The sequence below is a fragment of the Sus scrofa genome, chromosome X (genome assembly GCF_054392235.1).
Source record: "Sus scrofa isolate SSC_HxYL_T2T_F1_AM1 chromosome X, Sscrofa_HxYL_maternal_Yorkshire_Landrace_v2.0, whole genome shotgun sequence".
In the NCBI taxonomy this organism is placed as follows: domain Eukaryota; kingdom Metazoa; phylum Chordata; class Mammalia; order Artiodactyla; family Suidae; genus Sus; species Sus scrofa.
In genome coordinates, this window is record NC_139401.1 from 88,834,656 (window position 1) to 88,855,821 (window position 21,166).

Genomic DNA, 21,166 nt, shown 5'->3' on the forward strand with positions numbered 1-21,166 from the left:
GCTGTTGTGAATAATTCTGCAATGACCGGGAGAGTGCAGATTTGTCCTTAAGATCCTGATTTCAATTGTTTTGATCCTGATTTCAATTGTTTTGTATATATACCCAGAACTGGGATGGCTAGATCCTATGGCAGTTCTATTTTTAAGTATTTGAGGAATCTCTATACTGTTTTCCATAGTGGATGCACTATTTTACATTCCTATCAGAAGTGTTCCAGGTTCCAATTTCTTCACATCGTTTTCAACATTTCTTTTTGGTTTTTTGTTTCTGTAATAGCCATTCTAACAAGTATGAGGTGATATTCTTACTGTGATTTTGATTTTAATTTCCCTGTTAAGTGATGTTGATCATCTTGTACCTATTGGCCATTTATATGTCTTCTTTGGAGAAGTATGTATGTCCTTTGCCATTTTTAAATCAGGGTATTTGGGGTTTTTTTTGCTATTGAGTTGTAGGTGTTCCTTATATATTTTGGATAGTAACTCTATCAGATATATGGTTTGCAGATTATTTTCTCCCATACTTCAGGTTGCGTTTTCACTCTGCTGATTTTTTTCACTGTGCTGTGCAGCAGGTTTTTAGTTTGATCTGGTCCCATTTGTTTATTTTGCTTCTGTTACCCTATTTTTGCATCATATCCAAAAAATCATTGCCAAGAAAAGTCAATGTCATGAAGCTTTTCCCCTTTGTTTTCTTCTAGCAGTTTTATAGTTTCAGATCTTGTATTATAAGTCTTTAAGCCATTTTTTTATTTTATTTTTTTGTTGTTTGTTTTGTTTCTGTTTTTTGGCTGAGCCTGTGGCATGTGCAAATTCCTGAGCTAGGGAGTGAATCCTTGCCATAGCAGTGACCCTAGCCACTCAAGTGACAATGCTGGATCCTTAACCTGTTGCACCACAGCAGCAGAATCTTTTATTTATTTATTTATTTTTACTATACCTACAGCATGCAGAAGTTCCTGGGCCGGGGATCCAACTCAAGCCACACATTGAGAATGCTGAGTCCTTAACTGCTAGGCCACCAGGGAACTCCTAACCCATTTTTCATTGATTTGGTGTAAGACAAGTAGGTCTAGTTTCATTCATTTTTATGTGGATATCCAGTTTCTCCAGCACTATTTGTTGAAGAGTCTCTCCTTGCCTCCTTGTGTATTTTTGGCACCCTTGTCAAAGATCAGCTGACTATATATGTGTAGGTGTTACTAATGGCCTCACTATTCTGTTTTGTTGGTCCCTATATGTCTGTCATTGTGCCAATATTATACTTTTTTTTTTTTTTGTCTTTTGTCTTTTTGTTGTTGTTGTTGTTGTTACTATTTCTTGGGCTGCTCCCACGGCATATGGAGGTTCCCAGGCTAGGGGTTGAATCGGAGCTGTAGCCACCAGCCTACGCCAGAGCCACAGCAACGCGGGATCCGAGCCGCGTCTGCAACCTACACCACAGCTCATGGCAACGCCGGATCGTTAACCCACTGAGCGAGGGCAGGGACCGAACCCGCAACCTCATGGTTCCTAGTCGGATTCGTTAACCACTGCGCCACGATGGGAACTCCCAATATTATACTTTTTTAACTGTAGCATGTAATATGTTTGGAAAGCAGAAAGTATGAGATCTTTAGTTTTGGTCCCTTGTGTGTGACAAGTTGCTTTTTTTCTTGTTGCTTTCAAAATTCTCTGTCTTTGACTTGTGACTTTTATTATAATGTGTCTTGAGGTAGATATCTTTCAGTTTGTCTTTTTTGAGTTCCATCTTGCTTCTCGAATCTGTATGTTCACTACCTTCTCCTGATTTGGGAAATTTGGGGCCATTATTTCTTTTTCTTTAATTGAAGTATAGTTGATGTATGATACTATATAAGTTACAGGTGTACAATATAGTGATTAACCATTTTTAAAGATTATACTCCATTTAGAGTTTTTATAACATATTGGCTATATTCCTCGTATTGTACAGTATACCCTTATAGCTTACTTTATACATAATAATTTGTCTCTTAATCTTCTACTTCTATATTTCCTCTCCCTCTTCCCTCTCCCCACTGGTAACAACTAGATTCTTCTCTATATTTGTGAGTCTGTTTCTTTTTTGTTATATTCACTTGTTTGGGTATTTTTTCAGATTCCACATATGATATCATACAGTATTTGTCCTTTTCTGTCTGACTTATGTCACTTAGCATAATACCCTCCAAGTCCATCCATGTTGTTGCAAATGGCAAAATTTCATTCTTTATGTGGCTGAGTAGTATTCCATTGTATGTATGTGTACACCGCCCCCCCCCACGTTTTATTTATCCACTCAGCTGTTGAGTTGCTTCCACTTGGCAATTGTAAATACTGCTGCTATGAACAATGGGGTGCATGTATCTTTTTGAATTAGTGTTTTTGTTCCTTTTGAAACAAAATTCCAGGAGTGGAATTGCTGGGCAATATAGTAGTTATAGTTTTATTTTTATGAGAAATCTCCATACTGTTTTCTATGGGGGCTGTACCAATTTACATTCCTACTGACAGTGTGCAAGGGTTCCCCTTTCTTCACATCCTCACTGACATTCGCTTTTTGTATTCTTTTTTATGACAATCATTGTGATAGGTGTGAGGTGCTAGCTCATTGTGGTTTTGATTTACATTTCCCTGATAATTAATGATGTTGAGCACCTTTTCATGTTCCTGTTGGCCATTTGCCTTTCCTCTTTGGAACAATGTCTATATTCAGTTCTCTGTCCATTTTAAAATCAGTTTGTTTTTTTTTTTCAGGTTCAGGTGTATGAGCTGTTTATATATATTGGATCAGTCATATCATTTGCAAATACTTGGGTGACAAGAGTAGATTGCACTGATGGAAAGGGGCCATTATTTCTTTAAATAAGTTTTTGCTCCTTTCTCTCTCTCTCTCTTACCCCTTGGGACTCCTTTAATATGTTATTCTTCTTGTTTATAACCCTTAAGTCTCTTAGGCATTCTTCACTCTTTTATTCTTTTTTTCTTTTTGCTCCTTTGGGTAATTTCAAATGACTTGTCTTTGAATATGCTGTTCTTTCTTTTGCTTGATCAATTCTATTGTTGGATGCCTAAGACACCCCCTGTGCCTTTAGCTCTATACCTAAAAAAGGAAATGATGAATTCACACATTTGTGTTGTCAATAAAGCATACTGCTAAAAAAAAAAAAAAAGGATGCCTCTATTGAATTTTTCAGTTCAATTATTGCATTCTTCAGTTTCCAAATTTCTGTTTGGTTCTTTTTCTTTTTTCTTTTTTTGGCCACACCTGTGTCATGTGGAAGCTCCCAGGCTAGGGATGGAATCTCAGTTGTAGCTGTGACCTTCACCATAGCTGCAGCAATGCCAGATCCTTAACCTACTGTGCTGGGCTGGGAATGGAACATGCGCCACCACAGAGACAACACCGGATCCCTAACCCACTGCACCACAGAGGGAACTCCCTCCATGGTTCCTGTTTTCTGTTTTCTATTTCTTTGTTGAAATTCTTAATTTGGTCATGCATGATTTTTCTGAGCGTATTTATGATAGCTGTTTTGAATTCTTTGTCATATAATGTACCTCTGTGTTTTTGTTTTTGTTTTTTTTTAGAGTCAGTTTCTATAGTTTTTTATTCCTTTTAGGCCATTTTTCCTTGGTTTGTGTATATATATGTGTGTGTTCATTGTAACTTTGTGTTGTTTTCTGTGCATTTGAAAAAACAGCCAACTAAGTCTTTAATAACTGGTTCCTACAAGGAAGGGCCTTCACCAATCAACCTTGCTAGAAGTTCTGGGGGCCTCTGAAGCCTTTTTTCTAGACATGTCTATTCTGGACTTACGTGTGTATATTTTAAATTGAGGGATTTTCTGGTTTATTTAATTTATTTTTCAGGAGCTTGTAATCGCTTGTGCCCTCTGATATCTGTCTGCTGTTTCATTGGTCCTCTTGTAGTAGCTGCATGTCATCCACCTCTTTTCTTTTGTCCTCAGTGGCCCCAAGCAACCTAGAGTATGCCAAGCCTCATTGGTACTCCAAGTCAGGCTCTACTCTTTTGGGCAAGGTCACCCTAAATGTCAGAAAGTTGGATATAGGGACTCGTCTTCTCTTACCCTCATCAGGGAAGATCCAGAAAGAGCTGGGCATTTCTTCCTAATTGCATGGCTCTTTGCTGGGGGAAGGGACTATGGCAGGAGTGTACCACATATTTTCCTGTTGGCTTTCATGTATCTGGTTTCACACTCACCTGGAATGTAGGAGTCTCTTAACTGGTTTCTATATTTCTAACAAGGAAAAGTGGTCTGTGTATGGTTGTTGAATCAGTATCTCTGTGGTAGGAAGGGGAGTCTGAGGCTTCGTATTCTACCATCTCATTGACCATTATTCCCTTATATGGCTATCTTTTTCATCAGTTTGTGAAGTGATAGAAAATTAATTAAAGAAGGAAAATAATGATGCTTTTAAGATTTATTATTGTGAATTTCCAATTCTTCAGATAAATATACTATATTCAAATGCAAATGAAGACATTAACTTGTGACATATTGGGGGCTGTTTTTTTAAACAAAGAAAGTTGAATACTGTATTCCCTTCTTGAAAATTAGTGAATTGTGCTAGTATATTAACAGCTATAAGAAGTCTGTTGTTTTACTTTCTCCAATCATGTTACCAAGGAACCTCTTTTGGGGTGAAGGGAATAATACCCACTAACGTTTCGAGTCAAGGCATTACTTTTTTATTGTCTGTATATAGTTAGGTAAGTGCTGAATGATATATTAAAGTATAGAATAGCCCTGATTCACATGTGGCTATTTAAAAATAAATAAAGTTAGATATTTAGTTCCTTAGTCACACTAGCCACATTTCAAGTATCAGTAGCCATGAGTGGCTAGAGGCTACTGTTATCAGATAAGAAAAAGTGTAGGTTAAAACTCTTTTATCATCACAGAAATTTCTACTGCATAGTGCCAGTATAAATTAAACTTACTTTTGATGCTTATTAGTAGTTTAAAATGGCAATTTTGCTATTTGCTTCTTTATCTATTCAAAGATGGATTTGCCCTTAATCAGCAGCCTAGAAAACATGAACTATGGGCTCAGGAAAGAAGACGTAAGTTCAAACTGTCATGTATCCAAATTTTATCAAATGCTGTATCAAGAAAAATTATATTTCTGGGGGCCTATTTGAAGGAATAGTAGCCTCTCTGTCCTTCTAAATCAAGGGTCAGCAAACTGTGGCCTATGGGCCAAATTTTGCCTGCCACTTGCTTTTCTAAATAAGATTTTGTTGGATGGACCCTAACTATGTCCATTTCTTTAAATATTTGCTATGGCTGTTTTCATGCTACAGTGGTAGAGTTGAGTAGTTGCTACAGAGACCATATGCCTTGTAAAGCTTAAAATATTTATGATTATGATTATTAATTATTCTTAACACAGTACTACAGGCAGTTCACCATGAAAGACATGGACTAGAAATCAGTCCAATTTGGTATGCAAGATGAAATCAATTTTCTGTGTCCTATATATAACTCTGGATCAGTCCAGACCCAAAGAGAGTAATGTACTTAGATCCATTTTCTCATTAATCCCCTGTGTCACAGAAGAATTATTATTTTTTTATTGATTTGATGTTTGTTTAGATTACACTGAGGAATGTTACAAGAATTACTCCTCTAAAAATCTGTTACTATTTTTAATACAGCAATTCTGTAGTGGATGTGGTTCACTATATCATCAGGTCCATTTATGAAAACCCACACGAACCATTTTTTTTCTCAAGTCTACATGCTAGAAAAGCCTTTGCTTCCTTGAAAAGTAACTGGTTATACATTTTTTTATTTGATCACCAGAAAATAGAGTTAAATCTTTGTTCTAATATTTTTCTTAGTCTTGACCTGTTCTGATACATATTTTTTTTCTATTCCTGTCTTTTTAGTTGTTTTCATAATCTTGCAAGAGACTTCAGATTCCTTAACAACAGAGCAAAGTATAAGTAAATATTAGTGATTTACAACCATTCAAATTTTTTACAAAATTTATGTAAGAGAGTTCCCGTCATGGCATAGCGGAAGCAAATCCGACTAGTCACCATGAGGTTGTAGATTCGACCCCTGGCCTGGCTCAGTGTGTTGAGGATCCGGTGTTCCCATGAGCTGTGGTGTAGGTCGCAGACGCGGCTCGGATCTGGCATTGCTGTGGTTCCAGCATAGAGCGGTGACTACAGCTCCGATTGGACCCCTAGCTTGGGAACCTCCATATGCCACGGACATGGCCCTAAAAGGACAAAAAAGACCCCCTCCCCCCCCAAAAAAAAACCCAAACCAAAATTTATGTAAGTAATCAATATTCTAGGCTGTCCATTTTTCTAGGGTATTTGAGTCATTTTACCATTAGCAGTTTTTCTAGTATCAGTGATGACTTTTCTTAAACTATGATCTCTTTCTAGCTCGATTACCTTATGAGCAATAGCATATGGTATAGAATTCCTTAGAAGTAGGAATATAAAATCTAATTGTGGTCTATGTTTCTCCATATGGCTTCAGAAGCAGAGCAAACCCATGCAATTAAGTATCTTTGTTTCTAAGTCAGTATTTGGGGCTTATTATATAACCATTCATTTTCATTCATTGCTTCATTCAGGAAACATTTACTGAATGCATAATATGCACTGAAATCTCTTCTAGGTGCTAGAAATACAGCAATGTCCCAAAGAGACGAAAAGTTCCTTCACTCAAAGAACTTACATTTTAATGAGACTAAACTTCAATACCAGTTCTGGAAACTATTTTTTTTTTTTTTTTTGCTTTTTAGGGCTGCACCTGTGGCATATGGAGGTTCCCAGGCTAGGGGTCAAATCGGAGCTGAGCTGCCGGCCTACACCACAGCCACAGCAACTCGGGATCTGAGTTGCATCTGTGACCTACACCACAGCTCATGGCAACGCCAGATCCTTAACCCACTCACTGAGTGAGGCCAAGGATCGAACCTGCATCCTCATGGTTCCTAGTTAGATTTGTTTCTGTTGCTCCACGACGGGAACTCCCAGGAAACTCTTAATGATCAAGGTGATTAATGGGAAAGATTGCTTCCTAGTGCCTCCTCCTTAGGTGCACCAGTGTTGCTTCATTTTCTTGTTGAGAATCATGGCCTTGTTTGATGTGGCTGTACTAGAGACCAAAAGGCCAGATCCACCTAGAGGCAGAGGAATGGACTCTTGTCTAACCTCATTATATTGAGGCATATGGGCAGGAAAAAGCTGATTAGAAATATAGCTGGTTGGAGTTCTCTAGCACTTCAATGACAATGCCGGGTTAAGGATCCGGCATTGTCAAGGCAGCTATGGTTGCTGCTGTGGCATGAGTTCGATCCCTGGCCCAGGAACTTGCGCATGTCACAGGTGTGGCCAGGAAAAAAATTCTGCAAACCAGCTAAGGGTATTTGCTGAAAAAATATCTATTGGACAGCTAGCCTATGACAGTGTTCTGGGTACTGGGGCTAGGGCACTGAACAAAACAAACAAAAGTCCCTATCCTCATGGAGCTGGCAGCAAAGAGTAGTGATCAAATGAACAACAACAACAAAAAAAGACAATCATAAATGATACAGACAGTTAAAGTGGAGAGATAGGATAGTGACAGAGTGACTCTTTTAACTTGATAATCAAAGAAGGCTTTTCTGAAGTAGTGATTGGTAACCTGAATCCTTAATATAAAGAAACCAGCTGTGGGGTTGATCAAGTGGAAAACCCTTCCAGGCTAAGGGAGCAGCTAATACTACAGCTTTAACATTGGCAAGCTCTTGGCATGATGGAAAAACAGGAAAAAAATCCCTTGGATGTGAAGTAGCATGAGGGCCAAGGAATAGGGGTAGAGCACACAGAGGAGCAAGGGCCAGATCCAGCAGAGCTATTTATATCTACCAACTAGGCAAAACTGCTATCTCTCTTTAAAACAAAACCACTTCCTGAGTTGCCCGGAGAACTTTCCAGCTGCTTGTAAGCCGGAAGTAAATCATAATAATTTAGGCTTCATAAGCAAACTCATGTACCAGTGTTTCATGTTAAGGTATTTGTTTTATATTCTCCTTTGCTGTTTTTTCCTTTTGGCTAAACAGCAGAACCATTGACTTTTTGCTTTAGTCTAGGTTTCAATTACCTTCTTCCTTGAATATGTGCACACAGATGGAGCTGCGAGAGTCCTTAAGCCAGGGCAATAGCAGGCAGGAGTGTAACGCTTTTGAATTTGCTAGATGGGTAGGTGACCAATGATGGTCATGTCTACATCTCTCAGGTGATGGCATCAAACATTTAACAATTTTGAAATTCAGATAAAAATTGGAATTTGGAGTTCCCGTCCTGGCACAGTGGAAACGAATCCAACTAGGAACCATGAGGTTGCAGGTTCGATCCTTGGCCTCGCTCAGTGGGTTAAGGATCCGGTGTTGCCATGAGCTGTGGGGTAGGTCAGCAGACACGGTTTGGATCTGGCATAGCTGTGGCTGTGGTGTAAGCCGGCAGCTGTAGCTTCAATCAGACCCCTGGCCTGGGAACCTCCATATGGTGCGGGTGCAGCCCTAAAATGCAAAATAAAAAAAATAATAATTGGGGGGAGTTCCCGTTGTGGCGCAGTGATTAACGAATCCGACTAGGAACCGTGAGGTTGCGGGTTCGGTCCCTGCCCTTGCTCAGTGGGTTAACGGTCCGGCGTTGCTGTGAGCTGTGGTGTAGGTTGCAGACGCGGCTCGGATCCCGCGTTGCTGTGGCTGTGGCGTAGGCCAGTGGCTACAGCTCTGATTAGACCCCTAGCCTGGGAACCTCCATATGCCGCGGGAGCGGCCCAAAGAAACAGCAAAAAGACAAAAAAAAAAAAAAAATAATTGGAAGTCAGGTAAATTCTATAAAGGATATACTAATAGTTTTTAAAATATTGAGTTTTTTTTTGGTTGTTGTTGTTCTTTTAAGTTAACTTTTGGCCAAAGTGCAAGTTTTCAATCTTAAATCTAGCATCAATCTCCCTCCCATAACTTTAAGACTAGGGTTTTTATTTGGTTCTGTTATATAGCTTTTATTGCCTTTGAAAGTAAAAGTCTGAATGTAACTCTGATAGTTTGCTGTCACTAAAACTGGTACTGTGTGTGACTTTTAGCTTTAAGAAAGTTATTTTCACTTTGGAAACACTTTAAAGATGCGTTGAACCATTTTTCTAAAGCTATATAATCCATTTATATACATAAGACACAGTAATGTAAAAGTCTCCCATACAAGGCTCACAACAGGCAAAATTCTATATGTCTGCTTTAGATTTTCCCATAGAATACATTGTTTTGGCTGCTTTTAAAACATCAAAGACATACTTGCTAGGTTGTGGTTTTTTTGTCTTGACTCTTTGAAAAGTTTCTGTACTACTCTTTCTTAGGTTACATCTAGATTATAAAGTGCAGTTAAATGTCAGGAACAATGATATTTTAGACCTTCTGAGTATAAAAAGCCATCAAATTTACATTAAACCCTACTTCCTTGTACTGTATTCCTTCAATTTATTTCATGAAGATCAAAATAATTGTTATGTAAAATGCAATTTTAAAAACAAAGGAATATTGTGTTTGGTTTCCTGAATACTGTATTCCTGTCTTCCCTGCCTTCCCCATACTCAGTGGCTTACTGTTGGATTGTGCGTGAAATTAAAGAGAGATTGAATACACAAATGGTACCCTAGTATTGTTTCAGAGAAAGGGATGGTGTTAAATCAAAGTTGGTTTTAATGCTTTTGAGCATGTATTATAAAACTTTTATTCAGATAGATAGGTGGATAATATTCACAATCATTTTGTTGCTACTGTTATATTTCTGAGAGCAAAACGTGCCAGGTAAAGTTATGGCAAGAAGCTTTTTCTGATTTTATAAGTTACTTTTTATTTTTTGATGATTTAATCTTTGTGTGTGTGTGTGTGTGTGTGTGTGTGTGTGTGTGTGTGTGTGTGTGTGGCTGTGCCCATGGTATATGGAATTTCCCAGGACAGGTATTGAACCCGTGCCACAGCAGCGACCCGAGTCACTGAATTGACAATGCTTGATCCTTAACCTGCTGTGCCACAGGAGAACTCCTAATTTTATAACTTATGTTAGAGACTTCAAATCAGTGGGGAAAAGTGTTGCTGGAGCAGTTGACAAATTATTGAAGGGAAGATATAAATTGATTTCCTACCTCACATCAAACATCAAAATAAATTTCAGAACAATTAAAGAGTTAGGTGTAGTGACATAGAAGACATAAAGGAAGAAAGCCTTCTGACTGTATAAAAAGTAGGAACTGTTGTAAATCAAGAATACAGTATGCAGAGTTCCCTTCGTGGCTCAACAGGTTAAGGACCCAACTAGTATACATGAGGATGCGGGTTCGATCCCTGGCCTTGCTCAGTGGGTTAACTATCCAGCATTGCTGCAAGTTGCGGTGTGGGTTGGATCCCGCATTGCTGTGGCTCTGACATAGGCCACCAGCTGCAGCTCTGATTCGACCCTTAGCTTGGGAACTTCCATGTGCCTTGGGTGCAGCCCTAGGGGAAAAAAGAAAAAGAAAAAAAGAATACAGTATGCATTAATAAATTTGGAAAAACTTTATAAATTTTGATAATGCTCTTAACAACAAGAATATACATCTTAATAGAAATATAAACAAAGGTAATGAATGAATATGATACTTACATAGTATAAGCATATGTTCTGTACATGGTATGTGTGGTATGTAAGGGTGGGCTTATGTAGGTGTGTTTGCATGTATATATGTTCAGCCCTACTAGTAATAAAAAATGCCTATTAAATAATGATGCAAGTTAATAGACAAAAAGATATAAAATAATTACCTGATCAGCGAGGGTTCTGAGAAGTGTCACTCTCATTTCTTGATAGTTAATTTATAAACTAGTACAGTCCTCCTAGAAGGCAGCTTTAGCAAAATGAAACATAGTAATGCAAATATTTATACTAACATCCAGCAATTCTAATTCTGGAAAAATTTCCTAATGAAGCAGGTATATGAAAAAGATACTTGTGTGTGGATGTTCACACTTTAGCATTTTTTCTTTTCTTTTTTCCTTTTTAGGGCCGCACCTGCGGCATATGGAAGTTCCCAGGCTAGGGGTTGAATTGCAGCTACAGCTGCTGGCCCATGCCACAGCTGCAGCAATGTCAGATCTGAGCCACATCTGCAACCTACACCACGGCTCACAGCAATGCCAGATCCTTGACCCACTGAGTGAGGCCAGGGATTGAACTCATGTCCTCAAGGATCCTAGTTGGGTTCGTTAACCACTGAGCCACGATGGGAACTCCAGCATTATTTCTAATAGTAAAAAGTTAGAGAACAGATGCCCAGTAATAAGGGTTTGTTAAGTAATTATTACATGATAATTAAAACTAATTGTCTATATAATTATATGAAAGATATATATTAAATGATAAAAGCAGGATATGAAATATATATACAACATATAGTATGACCTTAGTTTTAAGAATATATTTTACGTAGGAAAAAAGATAAAACTATGTGCTAAAATATTAATAGCAGTTCTAAAATTACGGTGATTTTTATTTTCTTTTTATGTTAACTGTTTTTTCTAAATTTCCAACAATGAGTAAGTTTTGGAATGAGACAAAAGGAAAAAATGATCCAGAAGAAGGGGTTGGATTACATTATCTTTATTCTCAGTGTTCACAGGGTAGCATTCATGGATAGAATTAATAAACCTTGTATCTGCCTTGTTTATCAACTCTGAGTTTAGCAAGATGAAATATTATTTAGGTTCCATTTTGTTTATAAAGGGTGAAAATATATTTTCTCTTTTCTTCATGGTGTGAAGGCAGAGGGTGAAGGAAACCACAGCAATTCTTTAGCTACCATTTCTTTTAGATATAAAAAAAGACAAATATGTTGTATATATTGTTGATCAGACTAAGGGAAAATGAGAAAATAGATATGTAAATACCTCCATGTTTCCTTCCAAACCCTGATCTTTTGATCACATCGGGGATTTTACTTTAGACATCATAGGGCATCATATTAGTAATATATTTTGATCACATTTGGGGGTTATATTTGGTGAAATTATAATGATGACAGATTTAATGGGACTTAACATTTAGAAATAGATTTGTATCCAGGTTTTTTTGTTTTGTTAATAGACTGGGATGCTAAAAATAACGCCTTGTAAGGGAAAAAATTGCAAACAGATGAAATTTAACTGAACACCAGACATCCAGAGTTGAAGAGCACACATGGGGGAAATTGTATGTCCTTAAATTATCAACTTATTGAGACTGGAATGTTTTGGTACAGATGTGAATAGTAAAATAAAAACAAGTTTGAAAGTTGGTAACATCTTCCCATCTGCTCTGTGTATAATAAGTAAAAGTCCCACTGTCCACACTCATGGCACTAAGCTCTTAAAAAACAAACAAATAAATGCTTTATAATTTCACTTTTAGATAGTGTATTCAGAAAGGGATGATAACATCATGCATCATTGTAAGGGACAAATATACTAGTTTAATTTACCTACAGATGTTCATCAGGATGATTTTCCCTCAAAGTGTTTTTGATTTTCTCAAAAGACCAATCTCATGAGCTATTTAAGAAAATATCAGTTAGTTTGCATATGTAAACAATTGGGGCTGTGGACCATATGATTTTATCCCCTGATTATTTATGTAATGGTTTAAATTGAACATGTATCACATATTACAGACTTATGCTGCATATTAGCAAATGCATGTTAGCAAAGACAATTGCTTTACTTAGTTCTATCTCTTTGAGACATTGAACCCTTTGTTAAGTGGTTATTTATATGTAACTAATAGGAGCTTTTCTCTCCCTCACAAGTATTAGGTGCTTTTCTGATCAGATAAAATTTTCATTTTGAAAAACTTCCAAGTTTTTTTGTAAATTGTTTAATTACTGCATTTATTTTCTTTCTTTCCATTTCTTTTAATTTAATTTATTTAATTTTTTTTTGCTTTTTAGGGCCTTACCTGCGGCACATGGAAGTTCCCAGGTTAGGGGTCAGATTGGAGATAGAGCTGCCGGCCTATGCCATAGCCACAGCAAGAAGGGATCCGAGCTGCATCTGCAACCTACACTACAGCTTACGGCAACGCCGGATCCTTAACCCATTGAGTGAGGCCAGGGATCGAACCTGCAGCCTCTCGGATCCTAGTCAGGTTCGTTAACCATTGAGTTATGAAGGGAACTCCTCTTTCCATTTTTTTTAAAAAACTGTCTTGTTAAAGAATATTGTCAGTTATATAGAGAACAGACTTGTGTTTGCCAAGTCAGAATTGGGTGGGGGAGGGATGGATTTGAAGTTTGGGATTAGCAGATGCAAACCATTATGTATAGAATTGATAGACACCAAGGTCCTACTGCATAGCACAGGGAACTATATTCAATATCCTGTGATAAACTGTAGTGGGAGAGACAAATCATAAAACAGTATGAATGGAGAAGGGAAAAAAAAAAGAATACTGTTAGTTGTGAAGTTGTACCATGTATACATTCATGGAGATTTTTAAGTGGAATTTTTTATTGGCTGTGTTTATATGGGCACAGAATTATGCAAAGTCACAGAACTAGAAACAAGAGCTATTTTCTTTTTCTTTTTTTTCCTTTGGTCATTTTAGGGCAGCACCCATGGCATATAGAAGTTCCCAGGCTAGGGGTCGAATTGGAGCTGCAGCTCCTGGCCTACTCCACAGCCACAGCAAAGCCAGATCCTTAACCCATTGAGCAAGGCCAGGGATTGCACCAACATCTTCATGGATACTATGTTGGATCGGTTACTGCTGAGCCACAATGGGAACTCCCAAAACAAGAGCTATTTCTTCTGTGTAAGTGAGTCTACTACTAATCTAGATAGCTATGTTCTTCTCTTAGATCAAATTTCTTTTTTCACTTTTCTTGTTATTGTAAGAACATTATAATCACCATTATGGTGATTCCTTTATGCTGTATGTCAGTGTTTTGCTGCCACCTTATACTTAATATATGTAATATAGACTCTATCATGTTTCCTTATTACTCACTTTAGCCTTTGCCTTTTCTTTGTGTTTCTTGTCACTTCCTGTTCACCCTATCAACCACCCCTGTTCTATCCCTTATTTATTGCTCTCCCTGTTTTCTAGTAGACCAGTACCTCAGAAACTATCAATTCCTGACTGGTTCTTGTGTTTTCACCGTCATCATCTCCACATTCTGTCTCTGAATTTATTATCCCAAAAGCCTTCAGAATAATTTTTATGAGGCTTAGTCTCCTCTCAACCACATATTTAGATAGAGATTTCTTTAAATTTTAATCAGTGTTCAAATAAAGTACCCCTGAAAAGAATATTGCTTCTCAAAGTCATTTTTCCACATTATGACTTAATTTTTCATTGTGGTTTTGTATTGTACAACTGAAAGTGAATTTAAAATATAGCAGTTTTATTTTTAATTTTTTTGGGATTGAATGTGTGCCACAGCAGCGACCTGAGCCACAGCAGTGACAACACCGAGACCTCAATTCACTGAACAACAGAGGAACTTCAAAATATAGCAGTTTCATTTAAAAAATTTATTTATTTATTTATTTATTTATTTAGTCTTTTTGCCATTTCTTGGGCCGCTCCCACGGCATATGGAGGTTCCCAGGCTAGGGGTCTAATCAGAGCTGTAGCTGCCAGCCTACGCCAGAGCCACAGCAATGCTGGATCCGAGCCACGTCTGCGACCTGCACCACAGCTCACGGGAATGCCGGATCGTTAACCCAGTGAGCAAGGGCAGGGATTGAACTCGCAACCTCATGGTTCCTAGTCGGATTCGTTAACCACTGCGCCACGACGGGAACTCCCAAAATATAGCAGTTTTAAACAAAAAGGTCATATGTATAGCACATAGTACTATATTCAATATCCTATGATAAGCCAAAATGGAAAATAATATTGAAACGTATGCATATATACATATATGCATAACTGAATCATTTTGCCATATAGCAAAATTAACACAACATTGTAAACCAACTATACTTAAATAAAATGAAAACAAATAAAATATGGCAGTTTTAATGGTTAAAGGCAAGGAAAAGACCCTTAATGATGAAAAGTAAATTAGAATAACAGGGCATTCTCTGGTGGCTCAGTGGGTTAAGGATCCAGTGTGGTACGGGTCAGTGCTGTGGTGTGGTATCAATCACCTGGCCTGAGAACTTCTGCGTTCTGTGTGGATGTGGTGAATAAATAAATAAAAAATTGAGCAACTTTAAAAATACAAGCATATACAAGGGCACACACTTCATTTACCATCAGTGTGATAGTTCATCTCAGGTCATGTAGCCTCTGGAAAACTTCACCAGAGATTTGTGAGAGAATTGTGTGTGAAGAAGTAATATCTTATTATTATTATGAGAACAGTTTTTACCTTGTATGTACCCTGGAAAGGGTCCCAGTGTCATCAGGGAGTCCTTTAAGCACAGTATGAGAACTGCTGCTTTCTTCCTGTTGTCTGTATACCCGGGGCCAGTTTGAATAGGAGTGAAGCTCAAGATAATTAGAGATGAGAATGGTACTAGGATATTTGTCTTTTTCTTACCTCTTCTTCTCTCAGTGGGTCAGCCTCATTCTCACTTGTGGGACAGAGGCTTCTTTTGGGAGATGTCTTGGCTACCAGTGGCAACAAGAGCAGTCAGGTTGGCTGGACAGCTCTACCAACAGTATATTTTGATGCCAGTGCCCGCTGACATGGGTTTTGTTGTACATGGATGAAGGATATGTCTTGGCCAAATAACTGGGAAATTTTGCATGCTGTATACCTCCACACACACACCTCCACTGAAGAAACACAGTGCACATTAACTTTAAAATACAAGCGTAGGAAATATTCTGAAATATCCAATAGTAGATAAATTGATTAACTTTAGTTAACTCATTGTTTCTAAATCTTAGGTGATTTGAGGGCATTTATTATCATCTCATGGGATAATGAGTTCCCTACCAAAGAATTTGAGAGATCTTGATTTGTATAATATGAATATATTGATTCCATTTTTTACATTGTAGAATTTCTGTTCCCATTTCTTTACCAGGGAAGTTGGTGTGGTTTATATTAATAAACAAACCACAGAAATTTATTTAGATACACATCATTTGGTGGAAAGGCAGCACATTGTTGCCAGGGAAAATGTGCTTAAATAATATGCATAGGTTTTGGGGAGGACTATAATTAGGTAGATAAGTGAAATATAGTGAATGCATTCCATTTTGATTTTTTTAAGATGCCACATAAAAAGGGAAAAAAACCCTCATTATCTCAAATATATTATCAAAAGGTCTTTGATAAAATGTAACAGCTTTATAATTTGAAAAAAGTTTGATACAGTAGGAAAAGTTACTTATGTACTTAACATGATAAAAGTATTTATCACGAACTAAGTATCACTGTTATGTTTACACAGAGTTATGTTTAAAATATTTGAAGAATTCCTGGGAGTTCCCGTCGTGGCGCAGCGGAAATGAATCCCACTAGGAACCATGAGTTTGCGGGTTCAATCCCTGGCCTTGCTCAGTGCGTTAAGGATCTGGCGTTGCTGTGAGCTGTGATGTAGGTTGCAGACACGGCTCGGATCCTGTGTTGCTGTGGCTGTGGTGTAGGCCACAGCTACAGCTCCGATTAGATCCCTAGCCTGGGAATATCCATGTGCTGCAAGTGTGGCCCTAAAAACAAAACAAAACAAAAAAACAAAACAAAAAGAAAACTTGAAGAATTCCCATTAAAGTCAGGAACAAACTTGTAATTTTTAGCATTTTATTCTTTTTTATTAGACTAGGAGGCAAAGGGGACAGTGTCTATTAGCCTATGCAGTGAGATAAGAGAAAGGAATGTGTAAATTATTTGCACTTTATATGAATATCTCATAACAAGACAAATATAATCAATGTTAATAGTACTTCTGTATCCAAATTGTGAGTTAAATGGTTATTTGATTTTAGCAGTAAGAAACATTCAATGAACTACCAATGAAGATTTCTGAAGGATTTTTCTTTTTTTAGAAACTGACAATGTTGTGTTACATTTTGTTTAGAGGAATAAATATCTGGAAATAGCTAGGAAAAAAATAGGATAGCTGTGCAGTGAAGGGTAGCTAATCCTACTAAATAAGAGAAATATGTTAAAATTACTGTAAGTAAAATACTTTGAATCTGTTTTAGATATAGATGGATTACCGGACAATACAGAGTCCAGCAATAGACCTTACTTAATATGTATAGGAATTTATTGTATGATGGAAGAGGCATTTTAACTCAGTGAAGATCAGTTATTCCATTTCCAAACTGATTTGATAAAAAGATCATAAAGTGAAGTACTACATTAAAGAGTGAAAAAAAAATATTTGCAACACATGTGGCAAAGGCCTCATGCTCTTAATATACAAGAACTTTATGACATAATTACAAGCAAACTAAAAATCCCAATTTAAAAATGAGAAAACCTTTGAGCAGGCAGCATACCCCTAAAGAAATACAAATAACTGATAAATATATAGAAGATACTTCAAACAGAATTAAATGTAGATTAAACTAGCAGTGACATAATGTCCTTTTATCTTGATGTATTTCAGCTTCTTCACCTGCAAAACTGTGGGTGAAGATAGAATCTACCTCCTAGACTTACTGTGAGAATTAAATGAATTTTATTTTATTTGCTTTTTAGGGCCATACCCGCGGCATATGGATCCCAGGCTAGGGGTCCAGTTGGAGCTACAGCTGCCGGCCTACACCACAGCCACAGCAACTTGGGATCCGAGCTGTGGTCTGCAATCTACACCACAACTCACAGCAACACCAGATCCTTAACCCACTGAGTAAGGCCAGGGATCGAACCTCATGGTTCCTAGTCAGATTTGTTTCTGCTGCACCACAATGGGAACTCCTAAATGAATTTTAACATCTAAAGCACTTAAAACAGTATTTAAGACAAGGCAAATATGCACAAAAATTTTGTTGATCAAGTGAATTAAATTATCATTTATTTATGCAAAAGAATATTATAATATACCTGAAGCATTTTAAATTAACTACACTTCAAGTAAAAAAAGATTTAAAATAAGAACCATGAAAAAAGAATGTTATGGAACCATTTCAGTGAGTTAAGGTAGATCTCTGTGTTAAGATATGAATGGACATCAAGATATATGAAGGAGTTCCCTGGTGGTTCAATTGGTTAAGGATTTGGTGTTGTCACTGTTGTGGTTCTGGTTACTGCTGTGGTGCAGGTTTAATCCTTGACCCAGGGAATTTCTTCTGCATGCTGTGGGTGCAGCCAAAAAAAAAAAAAAAAAGATATTATTGAGCACAGGCTAGTATACACTGAAATTTTAACTTCAGTCTTTAAATAGTAAAGGCTTATTTATTGCTCGTGCCACCTATCTTGTGTCAGTGTTGGGCTCTGTCCCATGTTATTCTCACTCAGGATTCTGGGCTCCACCATACTGCAAAAGGAAGTAAGTGTACCATCCTTCACTCTATTCACATTGCATCATCTAAATAAGTCTGATAGCCACACCTAACTTCAAGGGCTGGGAGAGTACATTCCTGTCATTTTAGTCCAAGGAGAAAAGCCTTTCTGTGAGTGGTTATTAATAATGGAAATATAATAGAGATAAAAGGGACAAAAAAAGCAGGTATGGTAAGAGTCTATCTTTTCAAAGATGTGTGTGTATGTATATGTGTGTGTATGTATGTGTGTATATATATATATATATATATATTCTTGGGTTTATATTGTCAAAATGTATAGAACAATCTGCCAAAAACTCTTAATAGTAGTCTGCTTTGGGAAGCAGGATGTTTACTTTTCACATCATATCTTTATGTATTGTTTGATATATTTTTCAATGTGCACATGTATTACTTTCCTGACTAAGATAAAATTGTCTCCCAACTTCCCCTCATATATACTTTGACAGTGCACCATAGCAGATACTACTAAAATTGGGATCTATAGAGTATATAGATTATTTTATTATATAGCTTCTTCTAGGACCAGTGGCAGTATTAAAGTTGTGTAAACTATCTGGTGAAGGGAATTTGCATGGTAAAATCTTCAAACTTACTAGTCTTCTGGGTAGCTAAATGCCAGGCAAGTAGGGGCAGACCACGAAAAGATTTTTATCTCACTTTGCACTTGGATAGAAACATGACCCAGGGAGGTAGTATATTTCTGATCTGTTAAAGTTGCTGTTGGCAGTCATTCCAGGGCTTTTCCCAGATTGAAAAAGACACATTTTCGTACTTCTTAAAAAGTAAGAAACCAGGAGGAGTTCCTGTTGTGGCCTAGCAGGTTAAGAATCCAACTACTATCCATGAGGATGCAGTTCAATCCCTGGCCTTGCTCAGTAGGTTAAGAATCCCATGTTGCCACAAGCTGTGGTGTAGGTCGCAGATGCAGCTCGGATCCCATGTTGCTGTGGCTGTGGCGTAGGCTGGAAGCTGCAGCTCTGATTCGACCCCTAGCCTGAGACCTTCCATAGGCCGCAGGTACAGGCAGCCCTAAAAAGTAAAAAAAAAAAAAAAAAAAGTTTGACATCAGAGCATATACTTGTGTAATGATTTGCAAACAACAGTGGAAGAGGCATTGAGTTGAGGTAATAATTCCTTCTGTTTAGATTTTTGTTATTTGTAATGACTTGGGTAGATACATATGCCTAATTATTATTTACCTTTTAATATGCCTAATTATTATTTACCTCTTGTTATTTACCTTTTTTGGCCTTTTTGGGGGATGTGTACTTCTTGAGAGGGAGATACAAATATGGGAAGTTCTGTATGGAGGCATGGCTTTATCTTATAAAGTATGTAGAGTGGTAAAATGAAGGACTTTTGAAATTAAAAAAGTACTTACTAATTTGCAAAGTGGAATAAGTGAGGATTTGTATGTAGAAAACTCTGAGAGGAGATTTTTCTAATTATCCTTAATTACTCTTTGTAATATATTTTTAAAATTGGTATTATGTATTTTATTTAGTATTTAAAGCTTTAGCTCAGGTAGAAAATTTTGACATAGTGTATTTTATTTATTTATTTATTTTGGCTGCACCCACAACATGGGGTAGTTCCCCGGGCCAGGGATAGAATCTGTGACCCAAACCACTGCAGTGACAATGCTGGATTCCTAACCCACTGTGTGTGCCGCAAGGGAGCTCCCTGATTTAATGTATTTTAAATAAGTATTTTGGTTCTTTTTTCATGGCTTTGGGTTAAAATGAGGCATATAACACTTTTATTTTACATAGGAAGGCAAGCACAATCCTCTCTAAGATTGGTCAACAATTTTAAAGGATTAGATTCACTAATTATATAAATATATTTTTTGTTTATATAATTTATGTATATATAAAACTGTATGAGTCTGGGAGTTCCCACTGTGGCTCAGCGATAACAAACCCAACCAGCATCCATGAGGATATGGGTTTGATCCCCGGCCTTGCTCAGTGGCTTAAGGACCTTGCGTTGCCGTGAGTCATGGTGTAGGTTGCAGACATGATTCGGATCCCACATTGCTGTGGCTGTGGCGTAGGCTTGCAGCTATAGCTCTGAGTCAACTCCTAGCTTGGGAACTTTCATATGCCATGGGTGCAGTCCTAAAAAGCAAAAAAAAAAAAAAAAAAAAGAGTTCAGAAAAATCAGATAGTTCACTGGTCTTTTACTTACTCAACCTGAAGACCTTTCAGAGGGTTTATTACCACGCAGAGATATACATGAAAGCACTGCTCTTGCATGATTATAATGAAGACAACAGGATTTCTTCAACATTACTGAGCACCTAGTTATGTCAAGGAATGTTTCAGTGTAAGTATCTTTTCTTTAAATCAGGTACATTTAGATTGTGTCACTCACCATATACATCTAGGCTGGTGGTCTGTATCAACTAGTGAGATAGTATTTCTGCTCAACAATGTGAGCTACATCTTGAAGAAGTGTTTTGAAATAGGTGTCATGTTCTCCCTCTCCTTCAATTTCTAGTAACTCTGAACTTTTCTCTTTGGTAATTACTCATGCATAATTAATACATTTAGGAAAGTGACCAGGTATGATATTCAAATGGATATCAAAAGCTGTATAGTGAACAACAGGATCGTATAATATACAAGCTTGCAGATTTTT

The 21,166-nt window shown here is 37.3% G+C and overlaps 1 protein-coding gene and 1 long non-coding RNA gene across 14 annotated transcripts in view; one reads left to right on the plus strand and one right to left on the minus strand.

Annotated features, from left to right (window-relative positions):
- DIAPH2 (diaphanous related formin 2) overlaps window positions 1–21,166 on the plus strand; it is a 1,391,236-nt gene that overhangs the window by 138,376 nt on the left and 1,231,694 nt on the right. The gene's annotated exons all lie outside the window — the stretch shown is intronic.
- On the minus strand, window positions 12,198–18,342 carry LOC146394703 (uncharacterized). The gene is made up of 3 exons (XR_014834675.1): window positions 17,847–18,342; window positions 14,854–16,525; window positions 12,198–14,549 (listed from the first exon to the last, which is right to left on the minus strand). It is a non-coding gene; the product is annotated as an uncharacterized LOC146394703 (long non-coding RNA).